This window comes from Anopheles maculipalpis, chromosome 2RL (genome assembly GCF_943734695.1).
Source record: "Anopheles maculipalpis chromosome 2RL, idAnoMacuDA_375_x, whole genome shotgun sequence".
NCBI classification, from domain to species: domain Eukaryota; kingdom Metazoa; phylum Arthropoda; class Insecta; order Diptera; family Culicidae; genus Anopheles; species Anopheles maculipalpis.
This window is the reverse complement of record NC_064871.1, coordinates 73557436-73582355: the sequence shown is the minus strand read 5'-3', so window position 1 is coordinate 73582355 and position 24920 is coordinate 73557436. Positions and strand designations below refer to the sequence as shown.

General features: G+C 40.6%; 2 protein-coding genes across 2 annotated transcripts in view; one reads left to right on the top strand and one right to left on the bottom strand.

Moving 5' to 3' along the window:
- Positions 1 to 24920, bottom strand: part of LOC126568830 (serine/threonine-protein kinase ULK2) — a 373161-nt gene that overhangs the window by 4903 nt on the left and 343338 nt on the right. The window lies entirely within an intron of this gene.
- The window catches only part of LOC126556493 (nephrin-like), a 317497-nt gene that overhangs the window by 204624 nt on the left and 87953 nt on the right, over positions 1 to 24920 (top strand). The window lies entirely within an intron of this gene.

The window sequence follows — 24920 nt, the reverse complement described above, 5'->3', positions numbered from 1 at the left end:
TGGAGCGTGCATATGAGTTTGCTGCGTGCACATGCAGGCCAATATTATTCTTTAGCCCCGCTTTTATTACAACTGTTCAGCTAGGTACTAAAGCACCTTGTACAACCTCAATATCGTCGTAGAAGACTTGTTTATTTCTATAATACAATGCTTACAAGCAAGGCTTTCATGATACTTTTTTGAAGCTAAATTTTAAATTTTACTTTCTACCAGAAAACTATACAAATACGACGACAAATTATTTTGTAGCCAAACTGTCTACTTAAGCTCGTCTTTAAAGAAACGCTTTTAATTTAACAAATCCTTGTATGATAACATAGTACAAAAAATCATCTCACTACAGCAGCCTGAAATGATATTTGCCAGAAATGACAAGTAATCTTTATAAATGGGTAAATAAATATTTAAAAATCCGTAAATCCAAACAAAACATCCACTTTATGCCACTCTCTCTCGCGCGCAGCGAACGTTGTGGTTCGCGTGGTTCCACAAAAAAATCATCCGCTTTCTGCCTCGCATCCCATTCAGGAAGCATAATGCTACCCAAAAACCTACCGACCTCCTGGTGTCATTTATTACTGTCGCTCTTCACACCAGCATCAGTAAATACACCAGCACCATATTGGGCGCGTCTAAACGGCGGCCAGAAACACAACCATAACGAGTGTTTTCCCGTGTCGGTAATAGCCCATCGAAACGGCAGAATGGGCTCGGCAGGTCTGTGCGCTAGTTTAAAAGTGCTCGTTGCCACCGACGAATATCAACATCGGCACCCGTTTCCGGACAGGACACACGCTGCAGTGTTGTGTGTTGCCGTTCCGGGAACAAATAAGAATGGCGTCGAAAAATCGACCTCGCCAACGATCAGCTCAGGAATGCTTTAAATAAAGAGGCCTGCACCATTTTTCGTCATCAGCTGCGAGCGCTTGGACTCGATCAAACCCAAGGTACAGGACCTGTGCCGAAAATGCCAGTATGTGAGGCCACCAATTGCTCGCGGGACCACATTAGCTCGTGTGCGCCGTCAACATGGTGAGCTCAGTAACGAAAAACCCGCAGGGCTGTGAGCCCGTAACGAATCGCTTAAAGAACGGAACACGATAGCTCCCGCTATTATGCATGTATGTGTGCGAAAGTAAAGTTTAAATGTCACGAGGATTAGGAATCGAGCATAAAAGTTCCAGTATATGCTAATGTTATGGCATTCTCAGCCATTGGTTGCCGTTGTTATCAGACATTTTTCGCCGAACCAACTGCCATCTTTTGGATTATTTTTCTTTTCTCACAAGGTTCTATCTCGCTCCACGTCCTCCATCGGATCAAGCGGCTTTCTAGTGGTAAAGTTAAGTAGAATATCCTTCTAGAAAATCGCTCGTACGCTGAGTCGCATCGCACACAATCGCGCCTTAGAATACAACGCCCGATGTGTGGTAATTTCCAAAACAACCTCCACAAGAACATTTCCACCCCCAAAACCCGGCACTAGGGAAACATCCAACTAGACATATTCGTGGCAAATATTTCTTCAACATAAGCCTTAGCATAAAACTTGCAAATATGCTGCATCTTCGCTCACCACCACCGCACATGCTTCACTAACCGATGCCGTGGGTGGAGTTGAATGAAACATTTTCTTAGCGAAATCTTTTCATCCTACACCACTCCAAAAAGCTTGCCCAAAGACTAGGCTGACCAACCGCACGCATACACCCAACCACCTACTAAAGGCCTCGGACGGGTGGTGCGATGTTTCCTGATCTTTCTCCCAACTCTCGGGCTTCGGGCACCGAAGAAACACTAATTCTTTCACATCAAATTCAAAGGCATGCGACTTTTGGAAGGCCCCGAAGGCCAACTGCCGCATAGATTATCCGCTCCATTTAACCCTCATTTGGGTAGCATAATAGCGCTGCCTGTCGAGGACGCAAAATTTCATCGATAATCTATGAACTATTCGTTGTTGAAAATTGCTCAAGTTATGCCGATAGCACCATGGCCGAGGCCATGATGATGATGCTGGTCTCGGTGGTGGTGATGGTTATATATATATATGCATATGTGTGTGTGCATGTTACTATTGTGTTGTGTGTTTCACAGGGTTTGACAGTGAAAAGTTTGCTTTTAGGCGTGTACGATGTGAGAAATGCCTTGTTATTAAAGCCAAAGCATGGTGTGTTTAACGGGGCGTCGTGTAGACACCCATTCGAACCGTCTCTAACCATTCGAAGGGCTCAACTTATGTTACAAATGGTTCTGCTGGTTAAATGTATATGTGATATGTACGATTATGCAGTACGATTACATTTTCTATTGCGCAACAAAAGAATCAGTTGAGGTGTTGGGATAGAATTAATTGGAAAACAAGCTTTGACGGGAAAAGCAATGGTAATTAAAATTAAAAAAAGAAAATTTCAAAGCAAAAATGAAAGAAGTTCGTAGTTTAATCTTTGATTTTTAATAAGAACAAACAAAATTGCAAAAATGTATACTCTGTCCTTGAAAAAACATGCTTCAAAATGAGTTCAATTAAATTCGAAATGTCAAATTGCTACAAAGGAATAAAAATTAATCCAAAAGGTATAAATTAATCCAAACGTTTAATTTTTGTAAAAAACAATTATCAATTTTAGAATCTTGATTAAGCCAGAAAACACTTAATCGATGGTGTAAGAAAGCATTAGAATACAAAACAAACACAGTATCGCTTCAAAAGAAAAATATTAAAAAGAATACATTAAAAATTTTGATTGTATTAAATTTCAATACGTTTCGCACTAGGATTTCGGACGATTGTATTATGATGATGTTCTAACTCCGGTTGGTTTCGCGGTTGAGATCTTACTAACCATATTTCATTTCATTCTTCGTAATCTATTCGTCATTTGGCAATAAACACTTAGCTATCGAAGCGTCTGTTTGTACGCTTCGATCAGGACGCCCACTACAATACTGATGCGCAAGGGAGGTTCTTACATTCGATCACTCCTCAAGTGCCTCCTTGATTCCTTGGTTTCATGGTATCTCGGGAGATCTTACGTTCATTCGAGTGATGTCTAGGCTTATATCTAATTACTTCGCGTTGGGCGCGCTTCTCCAATCTGTCCTTAACAGTTTGATTCCAAAGCATGTGGCTGTGACCTCGGATACCCTAACATAGATCAACGTTCTATGGTCTTGTGTGGAGTACAAGGCTGCCCGACCTACGAGGGCTGACAATAAAGTAAGGTATCCAATTTTTTTTTCGTAGAAAATGACATTTATTTACAAAAAGCGATACACCGTTGGAAAGGCCATGGTCTTCGCTACTTTTCTACATAATCGCCATTTTTTCCAACACCTTGCGCATCCGCACGATGAACTTGTCTATGCCGGCAGAATACCACTATCCGTCCGCCTCGCGCACCCAGGTGTTAACCTCTTTCTGACCTTCGGCACCCATCGGGCAGAAACTTTGTGATACTGCAAGTTTTTCACAAGGATATGACAGATTGTTTCGCTTGTTTCGCTGCTACACACTCCTCCAAGCTTCTCTTCCAAGTCCCTAATTGTCGCACGACGGTTTTTGAGCATTTCTGCCTCCACTGCTTGAACAATCGCATCCGAGACCGACGGTCGGCCACTTCTCTCCTCGTCGTGAACATTAGTGCGCCCGGAATTGAACTCGCGGCTCCACTTACGCACGTTTTTTATGTCCATACACTTTTCCCCGTAAACTTCAACTAGTTGACGATGGATTTCAATAGGTGTCATCTTTTTCGCACTCAAAAAACCTATTACAGAACGCAATTCGCACTTGGACGCTGACGCGAGGGGTACCTCCATCGTTGACAGCTGCTCAGCCAAGACTGAGCGGTCGGGGAAGCCTCACCCAGCAGCAAAGTGGTAGTGGGGGAACTAAGGAACACGGCGGTGTTGCCAGATTTCGCCTAGCGCGTGATCCGACGAAGTTGCAGCGTTGGAGACCTTACTTTATTGTCAGCCCTCGTACTTTATTGGACGTAGTTCGAAGATCGTCCAATGCTCCTATTAGAGATCGTTTGGTGATGCATATCTGAGATTAATTTTTTAGCTTTTCCGAGCGAATGGTTTAGTAATCTGATACCATTCCATATTCTTTTACTGTTTTTCTGTCTATTACATTTTGTACATCGCTTGTATGCATGTTCATCATCACGCACATCATGAATGAATGTATTTACGAGATTGCTGCTTAATTGGCAAACATTTTAGAGGATACGGAACGCAATTTATCGTGGTAAGGATTACAACGAATGGAAATGTCTCCAAACTAAGATAAATTGTAACTGGTGTGAAAATTAATTTAAAGCAATACGTCCAGGCTATTTCTTATGAAATAAAACAACCTTGCAGAAGTTCGTTTGCTTTTCCATCAAACAATCAATAAACGAATGTTAAACACTGTCAATCAGCAAGTCCCAAGACCTAATTGAGATATATTAATTGAGTCTCTTAAATATATTCACAATAAAACAAACTATAATTGTTTCCATGTATAACAGCGACTACGCTAGGAATTAGAGTTTGACTTTGCAACGTTCATAATATGGACGTGGACAACAGGATCGTTGGAACAATATTTCCACACATCAGACCATTGATAAAAATGGGCTGTTTTATTAAAAAGACTGGAAAGACGTTACATATGTTGAATTTTCTCATACCCATCTATTTAGGAGACAGTTGTAGAACTACAATCAAGATAACTCCAGGACCGAACAAATGATACTGCAGTAGACATTTTTTAATGCAAAAAGGGTTGCAGAATTCATTGACTTGTCCTTAAAATTAGGCTTGGAAAATGGAATCCTCTGGTCATAACGCCATTGAAGTGCAGTATGAAGGTCAATTTTTGTGTCCAAAATTAAACCAATAGTCTAGTCGATCTAACTGGTCCTGCATGAGAAACCTTTTCTTATGATCATGAGAGATTTATTAAACATATTGATCTACTTTCGTATTAAAACTAGTTTCTTTGGGCCGTCTAAAGAGCTACGCTATATAATTCAGAATCGTACGCTAGCTATAACGTAAATTTTGTTAGAATTTTGTGTTTATATTATGAAAAAAAGACTTCTGACATGTGTTGCGGGTGCAAATCTTCCGTTGCAAGATTGGAGAAAAGCCAAACAGCAAACAAAAAAATACGGGGAAATTAAATTTTAATCTAGCCTCAGTTCCTTATTCATGACCAAAAACCTTCTCCAACGGAAGGCTTCATCATTCCTTTGGCTAAATCTCTGCCCTGCACCCCGCAAAACGATCAATTCCCCCCAAAAGCAATCAATTTCAGATAACGAGATATATAAAAACTAAACATCCGGTGGAATGAGCTACCGAGGAACTAAAGCATCCCGCCTTCCCAGCTTCGCCCCGTTAAAAGGGGTTAAGTGGTGAAATAGTTCGCCCACCACTAACATTTAATCGAAACAGTTTGCTTGCAAGGTACTGCCGAATCACTGACCCCATCGTTAGGGTCATAAAAACTCATCCACCTCACTGCCAGGTGCACTGATTTTTCCACCGGCTTAGTGTTTTCCGGGTTCCATGCAAGCGGCTTAGCAAGCTCATAAAAGCGGCCAAATGTTTATCCTTTTTATCGGATCGAACACCGCCCTCTGAAGTGCATTCGAAGACGTTTTCGACGAGTGGGATGAGAACAAAAAACACAAGAACAACCATCCCACGGAAGGAAGCTTATCGTGCATCGTCAATGCCATTAAATTAATTTTGCTAGATTATTTTGCTCTGATTTCTGATTTCTTCAGACGCCGTCGATATGCCGTTGGAATGGACTGAAGTTTTGATTCTGTTCAGCAAAGAGATTTGTTTCGGTTCAAGGAGTGTTCTGGACGGACCGGTGTCCGGTCGATGGTAGACGGGCGTGCATCGACGATCAACTTTTATGGGACATTCTATCGCGCCTTCTTGAGAAATTGTTTCACGCAGCTGGTAGGAAATGCTTTTCTCGATAACGATTGGTCAGTGATAGCACCGGTTCGCCGAAATGTTCTCATCACCCAAAACAAACTGCCATAAACGTTGATTGAATGTGTCGGGTGGTGGTTCTTTGCTGCTGAAAAATGTTTCCCGCTCCTGGTTTTAAAATAGCTTTCCAAGTAATATTATCACAAGAGGATGGAGTAATGGAAGGATATTTCGTTTGAAGTAGCCAATCGATTACCGTTTGCCATGATTTTCAGATACGTAATGAATTTGAGAATTTTTGGCGTTTTGCTGGCTCAAAAACATTTTGTCTCTGTACGCTGGATTAATTACATATTTGTATAAGGTTTTGTTTTAGCAGATTTAAATATTTTGCAAAAATTGTATACATTGAGCATCATCAAAAGATTTGATTTTCTGTTGTGTTTTCTGTTTGCTTGATATTGTTCTAGTTCTGGTGTGACTCATGCTGAATGATTGCTTGTTTAGTGATCCTTTTTCTAAGTGCATTCGATTTACGATCAGTCATCATTTTTAAAATCTTGCTCTTTTTAAAAGTGATATTTAACTCGACCTGATGTTTTCCTCACTGATTCCTGGAGATAACCTTCTCTCTGGAGTAATGTACCCTGGAGACTGGCAACTGGCTCCCAAGAAAACCCCCTTTGTTGCGCATACTTTATGGTGTTCGTAACTCCATTTCGTTGCCAGCATTTGGATGTTGTGGCTGGCCACCCCACCATTGGCAGAACGCAAGAGTCCGAAAGCCAATACAACTTTGTCAATACAACTAACGCATTCTGCCTACAGCAAAGCTGCCAGTCAAAACTTTACGGTTCCCAAACCTAATTCAATTGGCTCAGAGATGTTATACTTTCGCTGGCAACCCTGAAGCCTACAATAAACATAGAGCCGATAGTAAAAATAACCTTGTAAAGTTACTGCAGAATCGAATCCAGACATTCCGCCAACGACAAGGTTGCCAGTTACGACATTTGATCTACTGTACCAATTTTCATCGCTTCTTAAGTCAAAATACTCTTGAAGAAGCTTAAAAAGCTTGGCATTCCGAACTTCAGTCTTAGTGATTTCAGTATTTTCTCTTTGACCGGACATACCAAGTTCAACGATGTGTTTGGAGTCATGCCTGATAAATGCTATCTTATGTATGCCAACGATATGAAAATATTTGTGCCAGTGAAGACAATTGACGACTTCAGGATGCAAGTGAATGTTGCATTTCAACAGTTGGTGCTCATCATATGTCGTCTAACGCATCGCAATGCACCTATTCATTTCTCATAATCCTATGCATCGCATGTGCTGTCCAACTATCCCGTTAATCGCTTAGCTGTTTAACTTGAAATCCTTGCTAACCCTTAATATCACAGTCCTCAAGCGATGGATAAGCAGCTGTCTTTTTATTTTATTCTAAAGGCGAACACCACAACTTTGACGATCCCGTATACGTTAAAACACTGTTCCGCAGTTTAGTTAGGCCCATTTTAGATTATAGTTCGACCGTTGTGCCGCAACAAGAGTTAATAGATTAGAGGATAATTGTTGCAACTTATTTTCCCGATACGCCATTTCAAAATTAAACTGTTACTGTTAGGTTTACAACCGCTAGAAAAACGACGAAAGATCGCATTGGCCACGTTAATTAGAGGTTTAATACTAGGGGCAAGTGATGCACCATCACTACTTAACAAGATTAGTCTCTTAGCCCTTCGCTTAACATCTCAACAAAAAACAAGTGGTAAATGAAACTAAGTAGAGCACGCTTTACGGCGCAAATATACCAATCAGACAAAGACGCGTCGATTTGATGACTTGGGCTATAATTTGAATATCAAGACTAATAGAAACATTATTACTGAGATTTAGATGCTGCAATAGGAAATGTTCGTGGTCGTAGTCGTAGGAAGCTTCCTGATGCCCAAACGGTTGCCAAGGGTCCAGGTCCAGCCGCGAATTCAACACATGATCTGAGGTTTTTTCAATGTTTTTCAATGTCGTAGTATCCGTTGCTACATTTTAAAGTATTTAAATTTTAAATAACCAATATATGTCGGATGTTTATTACTGTTTTCTGAATCTACACTAGCCAAAAAGGCGTAAATTATCGTTATTTATCGTAGCACTATCATCAATAATACATATTCCCTCACTTTTTATCTTAAGAGACGGTCACGATTATCAAACCAATTTACGATTGTTAAAGCAATTAAATTTCATATCACTTCTCTATAACAATCTACTAGAAAAGGTGACAGCGGTGTCGGTCTCTTCATGGCAGGATAGTGGATCAAATCCTATCCGTGTCTATCATATAAATCCAAGACTATTCAACGACGTAAAATCAAAAAGTCTTTAAAACCATTCGACGGTCAGCATGACCTAGCAGATTGTCGAGCAAAAAAGAAGAATATGATTATCCCTCAGCTATTTCAAACACCCTTCAATTTATCTCTTATTATCGTTTGTATAATACAACTACTGTATCAAAGCACCTTCAAAAAAGGGTGACAATTCCCACCGATGTCAACAACCGACTAACGAATCACCGTTTACGATCTCTGATTCCCACAACCTTTCCCTATTAATCACAAAGAGCTTCCCACCCCTCCCAGTCACGTGTCCCATTTTCATATTGACGCAAATTTCTTCCACTCCCTTGCGCCGTATGACCGTGGACAGCTATCAGAAAAACTCTGCTGCAATAGATCAACGCCACCAAAAGCTACTGAAGGAAGAGTGCAAAAACTGTTTTACACACAAACGAACGCACACATACAAATGCTGGTAGACTATCAGGCGGATAACGAGGCCACGAAGTGACTGAACGAAATAGAACAAATTTGTGACATCTTATCTCTTCGGAGCTAGATTGTGGAAAGGATCCTGTCGAAGCGGCGGTGGTATAACTGTAGAATGAACAACTCACTTCTCGCCTTTTGTACACAAACGCACACACACACACTCACGCCCGCTCACCGACGAAACGAACATAAATGAAGCAAAGAAAGAAAAGGGAAACCATCAGCTTTCACCAAACAGATTTACTGCTCCGCTTGGTCACGAGGTTCTGTTACGGCGCCTTTACAACCCCCCGGGGACGGATTCGGTGTAACTTCTCGGGACCGGGAGCGAAAGCTATCTGCCGTTGGAGAGCAGTTTTTCTCACTTGTAAACCTGGATGTCGGATTGTAAATTATCGTTCATTAAATAACCTTTGTGCGTCCTTCGCATGACCTGCCAGCGCGAAACCGCACGCCAAAACCTTTGATGTTGAAAGCGAAACTTTAATGCTGCGCTTCTAGTAAATGTAATAAAAACAAGACCTTGGTCGTAGTAGAACAAGAAAAGTATCACGCTGATATGAGTTTTAGTTTTCGACTTGCAAACAGTTTGCTAACAATCATAAAGCTATTATAGATTTTATCAGAATGTCGATGGAGACGCCTGGTGTTTTGTAGGATCAACTTATTTAAATCCTACAAAACGATGGTTGATGCTACTTTAATGGTTTTTATCTAGTAATTATAGATCTGTAATGTGTCTTTTCCAATATCAGTTCCAACAAGATAGAAAACTAATCCCTTATAACACTCTAATAAAAAAAATTACAATCCCCTCCCTTCACACAGTGCAAGAATTGAATTAATTTTTAATCTATTACCGCAATGCAGCATTCCATCCAGCAGTAAAATCAAACATACGTCGATCCTTTTGAAATACAGCACCGCTTCCGATCAAACGCTAACACAATTAAATCCATACATAATTGTCGTTGTAGTTGACAACCCTCTCAGTAGTTTAAGAACATCACCGTTATCGTATGATGGTTGCCCTCATCCTATTATCCCCTCTAAAATGGAGCAGAGAACACCGATACGCACGACCTGCTTCGCAACGGTAACAATCTCCCATTTTGGCGCATTTTACCTTCCTTTTACCGCCCTAAGGATAGTTTCATGTTCCAACCAATCGCATAATGGTGTCATACAGCAGCATCAATGCAAGGGCCCATACCGGCAGGAGGCAGGATCTCTAGGTACGGTTAAGCGAATTCTGTCGTTTTCCATTTTCTCTATCGTGCAGTGTGTCCCATCACCCTGCAGCAGTACCCAGTACTAGGGAATCAGTAGAGACAACGACTCTGCGAAGCGTTTACCACGGTGGAGCTACACCGCCCGGACCTGTACGGCACCGGATTCGCTGACAGGAAGTATGGAAGCATCGTGTCGTGATATCTGATTGTATTGTTATTATTTGCATCGTTAGCATAAAATGTGATTTCTTACTGTCATTCGGGGGTTTTGGTTGGCTTCCTCTCGATTGCTTCCAATCTTGCAGTCCTATGCATTGGTAGGAAAAGCTCTGACAACAAGACTACTAAAGTCTTGTTTTTTTTTAAAGAATTTGTTGAAAGATTTTTCTACACACTCGTGACAATCGACTCATTGATTGCTTTAAAAAATTACACAGCAGTAGTTTTTACTGAAAATATTATCATTAAAATTGAAAATAGCCAAGCAGTCATATGTATTACAAAAATAAAGAAAATAAAAATTAAAAAATGATTCGTGAAATTAGTTGAAACAAGTTCGATATTCAATGCTCGAAACAAATTTAAAACATGCAAGGTGCAATTTTGAAAAATTTAATGAAGTTTTCTGCTTTTTTTCTCAGCTTAGCTCAGCGGCTTTCTGGTCATACTGGCCATCGAATGGCTTACTAAAGTCTCCGATACCACGTATTTGGAAAGTCAGTTCTCACTGCGGGGATACAATTCGAATGGGATTCGAACGCCGGTCCTGTCGTTTGAAGACCTGTGTCGTTGTTGCCTAATCACTGGGTCACTCTATAACTAAATTTAATGCAGCCCTAATTAAGCAACTATTTTTTGTATTCCATTAAAATATAATTGTCATATAGTCACAGATAATTAAATTATTTTACCGTTCAACTAACTAAGAACCATACACGATACGTCTTAGATCATGTAACGCATCATTTACCTCTTTATCACACGTCTCATTGCACTTAATTTTAACTTTATTTAATTATTAATTTTCAACGTCCGTGCAGTAAATATTGAATATCAATTACTGCGAGCTATTTAAATGAAAGAAAACATAGCAAATCAATTCAAACGGATAATATATATCGGGAACAGTTTGAAATTTTAACTACCTAAAGTAAGATTATTAAATTTCTGAACCCTATTTTGTGTGGCACTTTTTTGCAAGTTTGCAGTTAATCGAAATTTAACAAAATAAATCCGTTAATTTAAGCTTTTTTTGTATGAATATCATTTTCTAATCCATTATTCACTATGTTGGAATTTTTTAATATATCTCTGGTGACAATATGCTTTATAATAGCAGTATTGTCCGGTCGTTGTCCAGAAACCCAGAAACAAAATGTAAAACAATACTTTAAATTAAATATTTTTTATCAAAAGCATGAGATTTATTACTTCAATATGCCATTTTGTTTCCATCGGTAGCGTTCTTCAAGAAGCATAAACCGTAGAACTAAATTCAGTCATATAAAATGACAAAAATTCAGACATTTAAACTGATTGCGAAAATTTTAAATAAACTCAGTTCTCTACCTCTTATCATGTGTAATTAAAAATGAAAATTAAAGCATCCATTACGCTAGCAAGCTTCGCCCAAAATGTACAACACTCCACTCAATGCCACGTGTTGCCTTCTGAATGTGTGTTCCGATTTGAAGCGCCAGAAGATTTTTTTTCCATCCAGCTTCAACTTTATTTGCCATCGCTGAATGTAGAGGTGGAATGTAATTCGAACGTTGTTCCATCATCCGACATCTGGATAAAATGAACCAGCTCGTTATTTCCGTGCGTTGTGTAAGAAAATACTGCCGGCTGCTTGTAGCAAACCCGCACAGACACTGAAGCTACGCCGATGCCTTACAGAAGGAACAACACAAAAACATACCCATTCGTAGCATTGAGTACATTCATTTCTTATTTATAAAAATGTTGTGTTCCTTTGTACTACGCAACCTTGCTTGCACGGCTGAAAGAATGGAATACGAATGGATTGGACAAATCAGAGCAAAACTCACATTCACGCCTTTCTATACATCTTCCCGTACTTTTGACAACAACAACAACCCAATTCTTGTGTTTTCCTGTTTTGAAAAGAGCGTCAGCTACCTCAACACACTTTGCACTGGCTGCTTCTCGTCAGCCACTTCGAACGCCACGTTGGTGTGTATTACTGATGGTGTGTCAGCGTTGGGAAAATGTATGAAAAACACACACACACACGTGCTCCTCAGAAAACTATGAACTACAGCCGGCTGGAAGGTTGTAGCTATCTTTCCTCACCCACTCCAACTTGCCTTCTCCGATTGTATGACTTTTGTAAGAACTGCCAAGCAACGCGGTGCCAGATTGGCAATTTTTCAGTGCTCAACATTTGCAAAAAAACAAAAACGAAACGAAAGGAGAAAAAAAACATCCGCCGTAAGAAAACGGTTCACTATAAACAGTCAGGCATTTGCGTAACTGTGCCGCCTCACCACCCTGATACTATCGTCCCAAAAACCCATCCGTTATCGTTTTTTGATAAACTCGCAAATCAACCGGCAGCGTATCACCATTTATCACGGATAGTTTTCGCTGCATTGCAGTCGATACATAAATCGTGCATCGGGCTTGTTCCATTTCCTGTGGCGTGCTGGGCTGGTGCTTTTTTCAAGCTTTTGCGACTGCACCCCAAGCCTCGATAGTATGCAAAAATGGAATTTACACTCCTTGCACTTCATTTTTCATTCGGAAATGTATTGCAGTTTTCGTGATGAAAAATGCACACCAGTGTGCATTCTGTTTCGTCTCGGTGTGTCTCTGTGTGTGTGTGTCTGTTTGGCTGTGTTGCTCTACTATTATTATTATTTGCAACAGGCAGACAGGGACAAGTTTCTAGCTGCGCTTTGTTTTTTTTTTCTGAGCGATCGCAAAACATGTATTAATGCTTTCGCTTCTGCACCGAACGCTTGCATACGTTTCGCATTGATTCTGGCGAGCAGTTTGCTCATTTTCTGCACACTTTACCATCCGCACGGTGTACCGCAGAAGTGTTTGAGGGTTTTGTGATGCTGGTGAGATATTGCTCTTGTCTGGATGAATTGCTTATTGCAAATACAATAATTTAAGCGTTATAGAGTTTATTTTAAGTTAGGATTACAATTCATTGGCTTTCCGTGATTGTTATTGAGAGAATAACGAATTACTAAGAGCTAACATGATCCCTTGCACGCAAAATACGTTTCATGGCACCTCTATCAACATTTTTTAACAATTAACAGCTGCTCCAAATTGTCAGCAGCATTAAAGCAACTTTGATTCAGTTTATTGTTATACAAGCAACGATATCGAAATTCTGTTTTCAATTCATCATAATCTATTGTCTATGATAAATAATCATTAGTTTTTATTTATTTATAATAAAGTCTCACGGCAAGTCATCGTATTCTCAACACCATGTGTGACTGAACAATGAACATTAATAATCAGGCATTTCCTTATTAATCTATGCCTCTTTCCAGGCATGCTCGATAGTGGAAGTGTTGTTGTTGTCCAGATCTATTGGTTGTCGTGTGTTGTATTCTTCAGGTAGATGTGGTTGTTTTATTTCTGGTAAATAATCCATAATCTTTACAGAAAAAAAAAACAATTTTATAATACCAAACAATGGTTTGATCTGGACTTTCTCGCGCGAAGATCTTAAGCAGACGCACCATAAAAAGATATTTACAAAAAGTAGGTACTTTTTCGATGCAACCAACCAATCCATAACACTTCGAAGCCCCTAACTCGTAAAATAACACAAGCCAGATTAAAAAAATAAATAATAGTTTGAAAAAAATTTATATTTGGAGTTCAGACAAAGACTTATCTTGTTCACGAAAACTTTTTCTTTCGTTACTGGCTTAAGAAAGAGGTTTTGCTTCCACACAGCCAGGCATTTATGCGATTTTCAGCGACAGTTTCAATGCAGTTGAAGCAGTGAAACCTCGGATAATCTTCTTCATGACCTGCTCAGGATTGAGCACGTTGCGTGGACATTGCCATGGCGTGGACATCTGTTTCCAGAAAACTCGGTCTAGGGCTGCAGTCCTCCATCCACGGCTGGATCAGATCACCTACAGGTTTGACTCCACTTGATCCAGCCAACGAGCTCGCTGTGCTCCTCTACGCCTCGTGGCAAGCTGACCGCTGACGAGCACCGTCTTGGTGGGGCATGAGTCCGGCATCCTCGTCACGTGCCCCAGCCAACGTATCCTTCCGGCTTTGACTACCGTCAGGATATCAGCACCGCCAAACAGCTCAGCTAGCTCATGGTTCATTCCCCTTCGCTACACACCCTGCTCGCACACACCGCCAAAGATTGTGACACTTAGTCCTTAGCACCCGCCGTTCGAAAATGGCGAGTGCATTGGCGTCCTCCGTCAACATAGTCCAGGAATCGTACCCGTAGAGGACTACCAGACGTATCAAGGTGCGGTAAATCGTGCATTTCGTGTGTTGTTGGAGTCTTCTGGATCGCATCGTCAAATTTCGTTGCTTACATTGTTGTCCGAAGTTACGATCGTACCAAGGTAGCAGAACTCCTCTACCTCCTCGAGATCGTCGCCGTCTACTGATACTCTGCTTCAGAGTCGGGCTCTATCACGGTCAGACCCTCCGGCAAGCAGGTATTTTGTGTGCATCGTATTGATCCTCAATCCAATTCAGTTTGTCGTGCGTTTCAGTCTCTCACCTTGCACTGCACCCTGTCCATTGTGACACTTAGCAGCCGTACAAGCTTCCCTTGATATTATTGTATGGTATTCCATAGTTAGGTCCGATCCATGGTATCATTGAAGGCAATGAGCGGGTGTTTCGTAGGGATCTGGTGCTCCAGGCATTTCTGGAGGATTTACCGTAGAGTAGTTATTTGGTCGGTTGTCGATGGTAGTTTCTGACAAAATCCATTTCAAGGGGGGCAAGTCTGCAGAAGAGAATTCGAGACAGAATCTTATACGCAGCATTCAGGACTTTGATGGCCTAATGTGAAACCTCGGATAGTAAGAGTAATTTATTACTTTTACGAACAAATGCAAGTATCTTTGGGCTCTCTGTTGGAAAAGAGGTTTGTGATGTCCTAAATCTGGACAACCGTATCTTATCAAATAATTGGAAACAGGCTTCCTACGCTGGCGAAATTCTTTCACGCCCAATAAACCTCCAGAAGATGTCAACAGTATCACGGTAGCACTGCCTGTATAAGCGGCAGAAATGCTAAAGCGCTGACGAACTTGGACGATTATGCTACTCCATATTATCTAAAGCGAGCATTCGCCCCTAGTTTTAAGGCCTTCACATTGCTGCATCGTTTATTCGAGGGATGTCACGAATAAAATCGATCTCAACTCATCTTTCTGCAGTGGCTATCAAAGGAAGAAATCAAAACACCCCAGTACGAGGTGGCATTGAGCGATGTGAAGCTACTTGAGAAATTCTACAGCTGCATTAATAATAATAGTACCTCCATTTTACTAAGATCCTACCGCTTGCAATAGTCTATTTAAACTCTAAAACTTAAGCATGTAAAAGCACGGCTCTTAAAAACATAAATCACCAAAAGGAGTCAAAAAGACCCCACCAGTCATATGAAAAACGAACAAACTGGCTCTTACGATAATTTTCCTAGCATCCGTAGCATTGTACAGAGTGTCCTAACCTCCATTAAGCTGCGTTAATTAACACAATGAAATTCCTCCTATACAACCTTGTTTTTACGTTTTTGCGATGCACTATTATTTCTCAAGCCGTGCGGAAAGTGTGAAATCATACCAAACTACGTCTGTATCGATTGCCGTTCCCAAAAATTGCCTCATTCACTCGAACTGCTGGGAATATGGCAGCGAATGGCAAATTACATTTAGCTATCCGTACACAGGCAAACAGGACTGTTAAAAGCACATTTTACTTGCCAGTAGGCGCGTGTTTTCGCGCTTCATTTTCCAAACCAATGCCCCACAGGGAGTGAAGTTCGCATTATCGCAAACACATGCCGCTAGTTTCGAAACGCGCATATTCCCGCAGGTTCGGAAGAATTCGCGTGACCATATGTGCCTTTCATTTAATTGCAACCGGAATTGGCCATTGGCGCTGCGAGCGTTTGGTGTGCACACGGCTCTAGTCACGGCCAGAACACAACTCGAGGCACTCGATTTCGACCCAGCCAGAGATAGTGATCGACTCGTGCAAAGGTTTGATTGCCGGTCAACTGGACTGCTCCGTTTCCTGCCGGCAAAGTCTTGTCAATTGGCGTTGAATCTAGTTTGAAAAGCAATTGCTTTGCAGCGGTAATTATTAGCGCACTTGTCTGAAGCGAAGAAAATACGCCTGCGAGCTGCACCTTGATAAAGAGAGTGATTAATTTAATTCGAGCAACAATTAAGGTTAGGCTTCTAATCAACGTATTTGTGCGTTTTTATAAGATCATTCATTGATGAAAAAAAAAACATTGTCCTAAGGTACAAATTAAAGTTCATCTTATCTTGATGAAGTTCCACACGCAAATATTCCTTACCAAACCAACAACCACTCGACCACACGCTGCTGAAAGTGTCAAACTGTGTGACCCATCCTTAAATAGACAAAGACGCCTCACAACCCAGCTCATCAGCCGTCGCCCCACCGTTCACACTTAAACAACAATCGGCTAAGCGAGGTGTTGATTAGAAATCCGATCACATTCTCGCACACACAATCGAGCAGGATTTATCCGTGGTTTGACCCAAGCAACAGAGAAAAGGAAAGCAATTACTAAAATTGAAAACAAACAATCATCAAATTGCACAAGGAGCCAACGGGGTGTCGGCTGCATACGAAGAGAATTTGTGATCTGTGTGTCTGTGTATGGGTCTGTGTATGTGTGTGTGTGTATAACTGTTTACGTTACGAGACATGGCAAAAGAAGCGACGAGAGAGGGACAGACAACTATGGAAACGCGACATGAATATCATTAGACAGTGCCAATACCCGATGTCCGATGGCCAGCGTTCAATATTCACACTGAAGGCCTTCAAGACAGCGGGGACAGGATATAAAAGGCAGGACAAATTTGGATCCATGTGGAATGTGAATGCGACAACCCGTTCCCAACGACATGGCCAGTTGGTTGTCCCGTGGGGAGACTTTCCGTCGTTCATCGATGCTGTCACCAACTTTATTATCGAAGCAGCTACAATTTCCGGTTTATGTGTCGTTTTTGTATGGTTGGGCGTGATGAGCGTGATGATTTGCGAGGTCATCAAACTGTCCCCCGGTTAAGTTTTTGTTAATCTTTAACGTAATGGATTGGCTTTTGCTTGCCTCAGAAGGAACGTAAATTGGTGGTGATTTAAAATATTACTTCGGGAAAATGCACGTGTATCAAACTCTAAGAAATGTTTCTTAAACTTTTGTTGGAAATCCCAAAGCCACACCTTTTCAAAGAATTCAATATCTAGCATTATAATATGCACAAAGAAAACAGATCCAAAATATGTTGCTGAACTGAAACTTTTTCTCTGTTTCTTGTTTTAACAGCTGCAGTCTTTCACGGTTAGAGCAAGCATCAAATTTCTTCCGTACCGTGCTTCTAGAACATACAATTGACTATCCCTGCTATCCTCAAGATTAAGACGAGTAAGCCTTTAATGATTTCAAGACTAATTGTCTTGTTTTTACCTACTTTGATATAACGACCATCGAATGGCTATAGACTTTGAAACCACGTAGTCCGTTCCTCACTACGAAGGAAGGGTTCAGATGAGATTGGAACTCCGGTTCTGGAAAGATATTGTCTCCGCCACTGTTGCCCAACACCACCAACACCAGACCGCATTTGGAGGTTCAAGTCTTCGTTAATCAATAGGGCGTCAGATAAACCTCTGCTATACTCGCGCAGAATCCTGTCCAACTAATAGCACATTCTCGAATATGTCACTTTTTTCAAAGAACAAAAAAAGGGTTTGTTGTACAATAAACAAATTTTCAATTTGAAGTAAGTTCAGTTCAGTTTGAGCAAGCATTCCGGATTGCTTCTCATAAGTGTTTACGTTGAAGCTTTCTTCTGAGTAGTGGAAAGTCAGCTAAGGGCTTTCGTGAAAAGAAATATCCGATGCATTATTTAGTATTGTAAATGCTGTTTAAACTATCTAACCTTTATAATTCTATCTACAACTAAACAATATTTACAATATGTACAAAAATCTTCTAATCGTCTCTCCGTCCTATTCATCTATGAATAGATTTGGAGTTAAGTAAACTAAACTCGAAAGAAAGACTCTAAGATTTGAGGTTCTCAAGGTTTTTCGCAATCTGATCTCTGATAAGCAAAGTTCTTTGTGTAACTATGCAGTCTAATAACTTGGAGGGTGGTTGAGGATCATTTTGAGGAATTTGCTCTGGACCCTCTGTACATCAAGCATACTCCTGATGCAGCAAGTCCCCTAGATGTCATATAGGATTGCAGGGAGTATAACCTATAAGAGAGAACCGTCACAAAATGAGAGAATCTAGGCTAAGGAAAGGGCTCCATGCTTTAGAATTAATGTTTTCAATATGTGTTTTAAAGGTAAGGTGGTTAACTAAGGTATCACCAAGTTAACGTACAGTAGGTGTCCAGCAAATAGGGTTATTTTGGATTAGTATAGGCCTTACTGTTCGTTGAATTGTAGCCATAGTGCGCTTTCAATATGTTTCAGCAAATGCAAATGTTTTACTGCTGTTCACCATTACTTTACAGTCATATAGATGTATTCAGTAACTGTACACTCCAGTTTGGAAGCTCGAATGAAGTCTTGCATACACTGAAGAGCTGTACAAAATTGCAGTGTCATTTGCATAATCGAATGTGTCACTTGAACTACCACGGTGCTTCAGTATGGGATTTTTTCGATTGGTTAGTTCATTCCTAAAAACAAACTTTAACTCTTTATAAAACCTTTTTGTGGCGTTGACTGTGTTTTTGCTTTATCCTGGATATGTTTGGTAGGTTGCTGTTCTTGTATTGTATGATATTTAGTTTGATTTGATGATATGTGCCTTTGTTTGAATTTTTTTTATTTCAATATATTTAATCGCTCAAACGCTTAGCAGAAAAAAATCAATTATAAACTATTTAAATGATTTCTTTTCCTGTCCTCTACATTCTCAGATTCTCTTCCCATTGAGGATGATTCAATTGTTTGTATAATATTTAAACAATGTACTCCGCCAAAAGTTCAAAAGCTTCATTGAATTCACATTAAACGAAAGGGCAAAGTTTTATTTGATACAACACTAACAATCAGTCTGAAAGTTCAAAAACAACGACATAAATTGTGCTAAAAAAAGTTTTTCATCCACCAGATTCCTCACCCAACCAGGCATCTCCGGTGACGAATTTCCATAAGCAACATTAGAAATGTCAACCAACCAAATACGTAAATGCGTTTCTTCCCATCGATAACGTTAACGAGCCTGGGACCGTGTTGCTTGTTGCCTGTTTTGACGATTGTTACACGGAGTTCGTCCACAGAACCACCGCCACCACCATTCGCAGCAAAACTCCTGTGTACATAAAGCTGTCTTCAACGCCCCATGACTCCCAGGGCACGGTTCGATCACGGATGCTGTGCTTGCGTTTGTTGTTATCGGTATTGTTGTTGTTTTTGTTGTGATGAGAATTGCTTTTTGACTATGCATAAAAGCAATAAAAAAGAACACTTTATCATTGCATTCGGTTTCCGCACTGTCACAAGAAGTGGGTAGCATAGCTCAATGATGGTACATTCTTTTTTTTCCGAATAAAGATACAGCACGTTTCAACGCGCACACCCGCACAAGCATAGAACACAGCACGTGGAGAAAAATACTTTCATCGTCCCACATACACACACGCCAATGCCTTCGGTGGGCTACATTCGATTGTTTTATTTCACGCCCGTGTGCACGACATCACAGCAGTATCGGCACAAATCGTTATTGCTTACCCCTGATCACTGATGTACGATGCGTGCCATTTTTCTTACACGGTTTTCAACAGCTTGAAAGTATTAACGGCCTACAGTGGCACGCGCGTAGTGTTTGTACAACCACTTGAAGACTATCAAGCTTCTCCATTATACGCCAAACACTAGGCGACTCCATTTAGAGTAAAACACCAGGCGTCTCCATTCGAAGGAACGTATTCAAATACAATTTAAGAAATGTGAAAAAAATTCGTTCTAGGGAATAAAATTACAATCAACATATTTTTCACATCCCGTACAATAAAGGCAACAAGCTTTATGATGAATTTTAGCTCTTATTTTCTCCGAATCAAATATTAACTATTACAACTTTAATTCAATTCAAATCTTGAACCAATACAAACGTTTAGAATAAGTAATTATACTCATGTTTCCCTGTAGCTGTAGATAGACAGAACAGAGGATATTCTTCTCAAGATAGCTGACTGATACTACTTAATAAAATTGTATTATATCGTAGAAGTTTCTTTTCTTCAGGAAAATATACTTTTCGAATCAATGAAAGCCGACCTGCTGCATGCATCCCCGCTCCTCCTCTTCTGCATGCAATTACTGCTTCTTTTCTCTCTGTATAATCGATCCTTTACCCAGTGTCTCAAACTTTGATTAAAAACTGTTCATTCGTTCTCGATTCCATCAACCGATGCATTAGTGTTTGTTGATCGGCTTTAATCACACAAACAACTATTCTACAACCCGACTAGTGCAGCATTCGCTCGAGTGCATCCATCCAAAGGATGCGCCCTCATACAATCTCGTACGCATCCGCACAGGGCACAGGAAAGTGATTTTACTAAATTGAATCCTACCCACTGTTGCACCGATTTCGATTCGCTCCGAGGCATGGGGAACCGGATTTTACGGATTTCTGCCGGCAGCTTTTCTTTTCCCTAAATGTGCGTCAGCATGTGTGCTGCAACGATAACAGATGTCCGTCCCGACGTGCGGGGGAAGGGGGGGTGCTAGAAAGGTAGTTTCGTTTTCCCAGCTTCCCAGCCCTTTGCAAACGATGTCGTCAAACGGAACGCATCCCGAAGGCACCGACCAGCACTGCATACGTTTAATCTCCTTTCAAAGCGTCCGACACCACTAAGCCCACCTCATCCGGGCACAAACCGGTTGCTCCGTTGCTGGGAATGGGAATGGAAACGACCGTTCCAACATTCACCGGTTGGCTTACCGAAAACGGAGCTAAAGAAATGAATTGAAATCTGTCTCGGCAAAACGATTTCTTCTTTCTGGTACGAGATGGCAAGACGACGTCCTTGGTTGATACGATTGCATAGCTGTACTTGAACTTCGCTAAAAGAGGACTCGCTCCAAAACAGTATCTATGTACGTGCTGCCAGCCAGAAAGGCACACAAAATCTGGTTCTTGTTTGAAGTTCAGTGTCAAAGGGAAGAATTTCTCCCCGCCCAAAGATACCTTCGCTAGGGGTCACAAAACGGTTACCAATTCCTTCGAGAGCACTCCACCGTACCGGTTTGGTACGATTCCTTCGAGAAATGGTGCCAGATTCCGTTGCCATCGTATGCACAACCGAATTCCTCACCCGTTCCGGGGACTGTCAACCATAGGGCAAAACGGGCCGTTGGGTTGCGTTTCTCTTTTTGCCAATGGTTTTTCGGCTCTACAGGCCAGTGCTACTGTACCGGTACAACCAAACACAATCAATGATGGATGCTCTAATAAATCTCGTTTCGCAGAATGGTGCTGCCTGAAGTGTAAGCCGTACTGGTGAAGTGAAAGACTTCACATGACGAGCTTTAAGCTTTTCGCAAAGCCGACTCCTTAAGCCGTTCGTACAATTTCCGTTCCTACTTCTGAGTGCCCTTCAAATGGTCCGTATGAGTTGTGCAGTTATGTTGTGGAAATTGCACTTTCTTACTCACACAGAAACATACACGCAAAACTAGCGCTCATGTATTATTCAAGTCTTTGAAGCTAGGGCATTGTATTGAGCGATGAAGAAATATTACCCAAAACACATCTCAAACACCTGATAATTGTTAACCAATTGTCACCAGGGCGCAGAACTAACAAAAATATATATAATGAAAACTTCCAAAAGGGATTTTTGTTATTGTTTAAGACATTTTCCTTTTTTGTGGTAAAAGCGCTGATAAAGTTGATAAAGTTGACAAAATTATCATGCGAAGGCAAATAAGAAAGCAAAATTGTAGTATTTCTTTCAAAACTCCAAATCTCTAGATAACCATTCTATAAACTAAATTAATAACTTGCTTTTAAAATCAGTGAGGGTAGTTCCCCCGCGGAATTTAAAGTGTGAATATTTATGTTAAATTCTAGAAAATATACCAACTATTTCAATCATTTTTTATTAGACCACTGTTCAATTTTAAAACTATCTACTGCGTGTTGCATACATTTTGGCGTTTTTCACATAGTAATGGAAAATTTCGCATCGTGGGGCTTTCTCAGTTTTTATTTAACAAATAATCCACGCTTTTGGCAATTGTTGCATACATCAAATCGATTATGTGGTATGACACAGTGAGTACTTCTGTAAGAAAACTAAAGCAACGCCTTATATTTTTTATGGCATGAACATTTGAACACTATTGCCTTCATAGAGTAACGAAGTCGCTCTTGGTGCTGCGGGATAGTACTTGCCGATCATTCTTGAATCAATTGATGTCCTGGTCGAGCTTGGATTATCACTGCATGGACTGCACTGGAGAGTACTGTAGGCAGACAAGTGCTTGTTTTTGCTGTTTCAACAATATTTATTGTTTTGTTGCTATCTAGATCGTAGCATAATGGTCATAAATAGAACTGCCACCTGCCCTGGAACACGGCACCTCCAAAGACCCCCACATTCAGCTCCTAGACTCCATACCTGCATCCCCGACAATCGTTTTCTGTTGGATTCCGGGTCATTCCGGAATCAATGGAAACGAGAAAACAGACCAACTTGCTCACGACGGTCGGCTCCGTCCTGACGAACCATACAACACCCTTTCACGCCGAGATGCCATCCGCTTCACCAACACCACCATCTCCCAACACTGGAACTCCACATGGCACAACGTAGACCTCAGCAACAAACTCCGTTCCATCAAGCACAACACCTCTTCATGGGAAAATATCGAATCCAGCCACATCCAACGAGTACTTTCCCGCCTTCGTATAGGTCATACTCGCCTTACACACTCCTACCTCCTAGAAAAATCTAATCCTCCACTCTGCAGCTTCTGTGGTGTTGACATCACCGTCCGCCACATCCTCACCGATTGCCATGGATACACGACACACCGCGCCACCTGTCAACTAGAAACTGATTTAACGACAATCCTATCACCCGACAAACTCCAGCAGAACCGCCACATTAGGTTTTTAGGTTTAGGTTTAGGGATACCTTGGGATGCCATAATAGTTTCCATAGTTTTATAGGCAATAGTTTTCCATAATATTTAAGCCACATATGTCATAGTTTTGTATCAGGTTAAACCATCCTTTTTTATATAGTAGAGAGCTGAATGTAGTCTCTAAGACTCAAAGCCTCTATAAATAAACGAATAAAAATAGAACTGCCACAACACTACAATAGCCAGAAATCAACGAAGCAAAAGAAACAGCAGTGGTACTGAAGTAACAGCAAACACATCTAAATCGCATAATATAAAAAAACTGATACCTACATATTTCAACAAATCGACAAGACTTCTAAAAAACTTCTATTTTATAAGATACTTCATCTTTACACTTTCAACCAACCTTCAAGCAAGTTGGCAAACTAACAGAACCGTTGTAAAAGAATTATTTAAAAATTTAAGCTCATTCCTGTCTGGTGATAAGAGTGACAGCAGCATCGTTCTTTATACAGTCGGACTGTTCCCCGTAATGACGACTGATTCATTCAATAATGTGGTTTCAACATGTCTAGCAAGCCATTTTGTGATTGGCATGACTTAGTAGATCATTAAGCCAAGTAGAAGACTAATCTTGGTACAGCGAATTTCGCGTTTCGTTAGATTTGAGAGGCGTTTTATTTGCTCCTTACCCGAGATGCGAAAAAATGCCATCTTGTGACTGGGCATCTAACTAAATGAAGAGGCTTTCCTCGCTGACATTACACTCGCTTGAGGTTTGTTTGTTTACGTCGCAAGCTGTGGCAAAACTATTAAGTAACATTCTTGAATTTACCATCATGTCTTAAACGCAACACGAACAAAACCACCCTTACATGATCAAAATCTCTTTAGGAAAAAAAAATCGAACCTGAAGTGGTATTGCAGAGTCAAAATGAACTCAGATTTGTCATGTGAAAACACAAAATAATAATCGAGCATAAAATATTCCCAAAAAAAGCGAGGCTAGCAATTGCACAAGGAATTGAAAAAAACTTGAGCCCCTCAACTTAAAAATCATGTAAACATTCCAATAAATATTCTTTTCTCAAGAGAAATAACGGACCGTCAAATGATGAATGGCGTCCAATACACATACCAACATGCAATGTGATTGTACAACAGCTCAATTTAAAGTTAATAGATTTTGTAATGTTTTCCGTACAGATCATTCCTTGCATTGGATTATATTACATTCCATTCCATTCAAAAGAAAATATTTTCACCATAAGCCAATCTTCTTCAAATACAAACGTAACAAATCATCATCCACCTCATAAGTGAAGGTCAACAACATGGATCATTCCATCTATCCATACCATTGGTCCATCGGTTACCGTTTTTTTCACCGGAAACTTACTGTCCCCTGCTTCAGCATGTTTGCCATCCATGCTGCATTTCCGTTCATGCTTTCGATCAACACGATTCCATCTGTTCGTTCCATAACGGACGGAAAGTGTGTGTGTGTTTTTCTATTTTAGTGTCCGCTTTT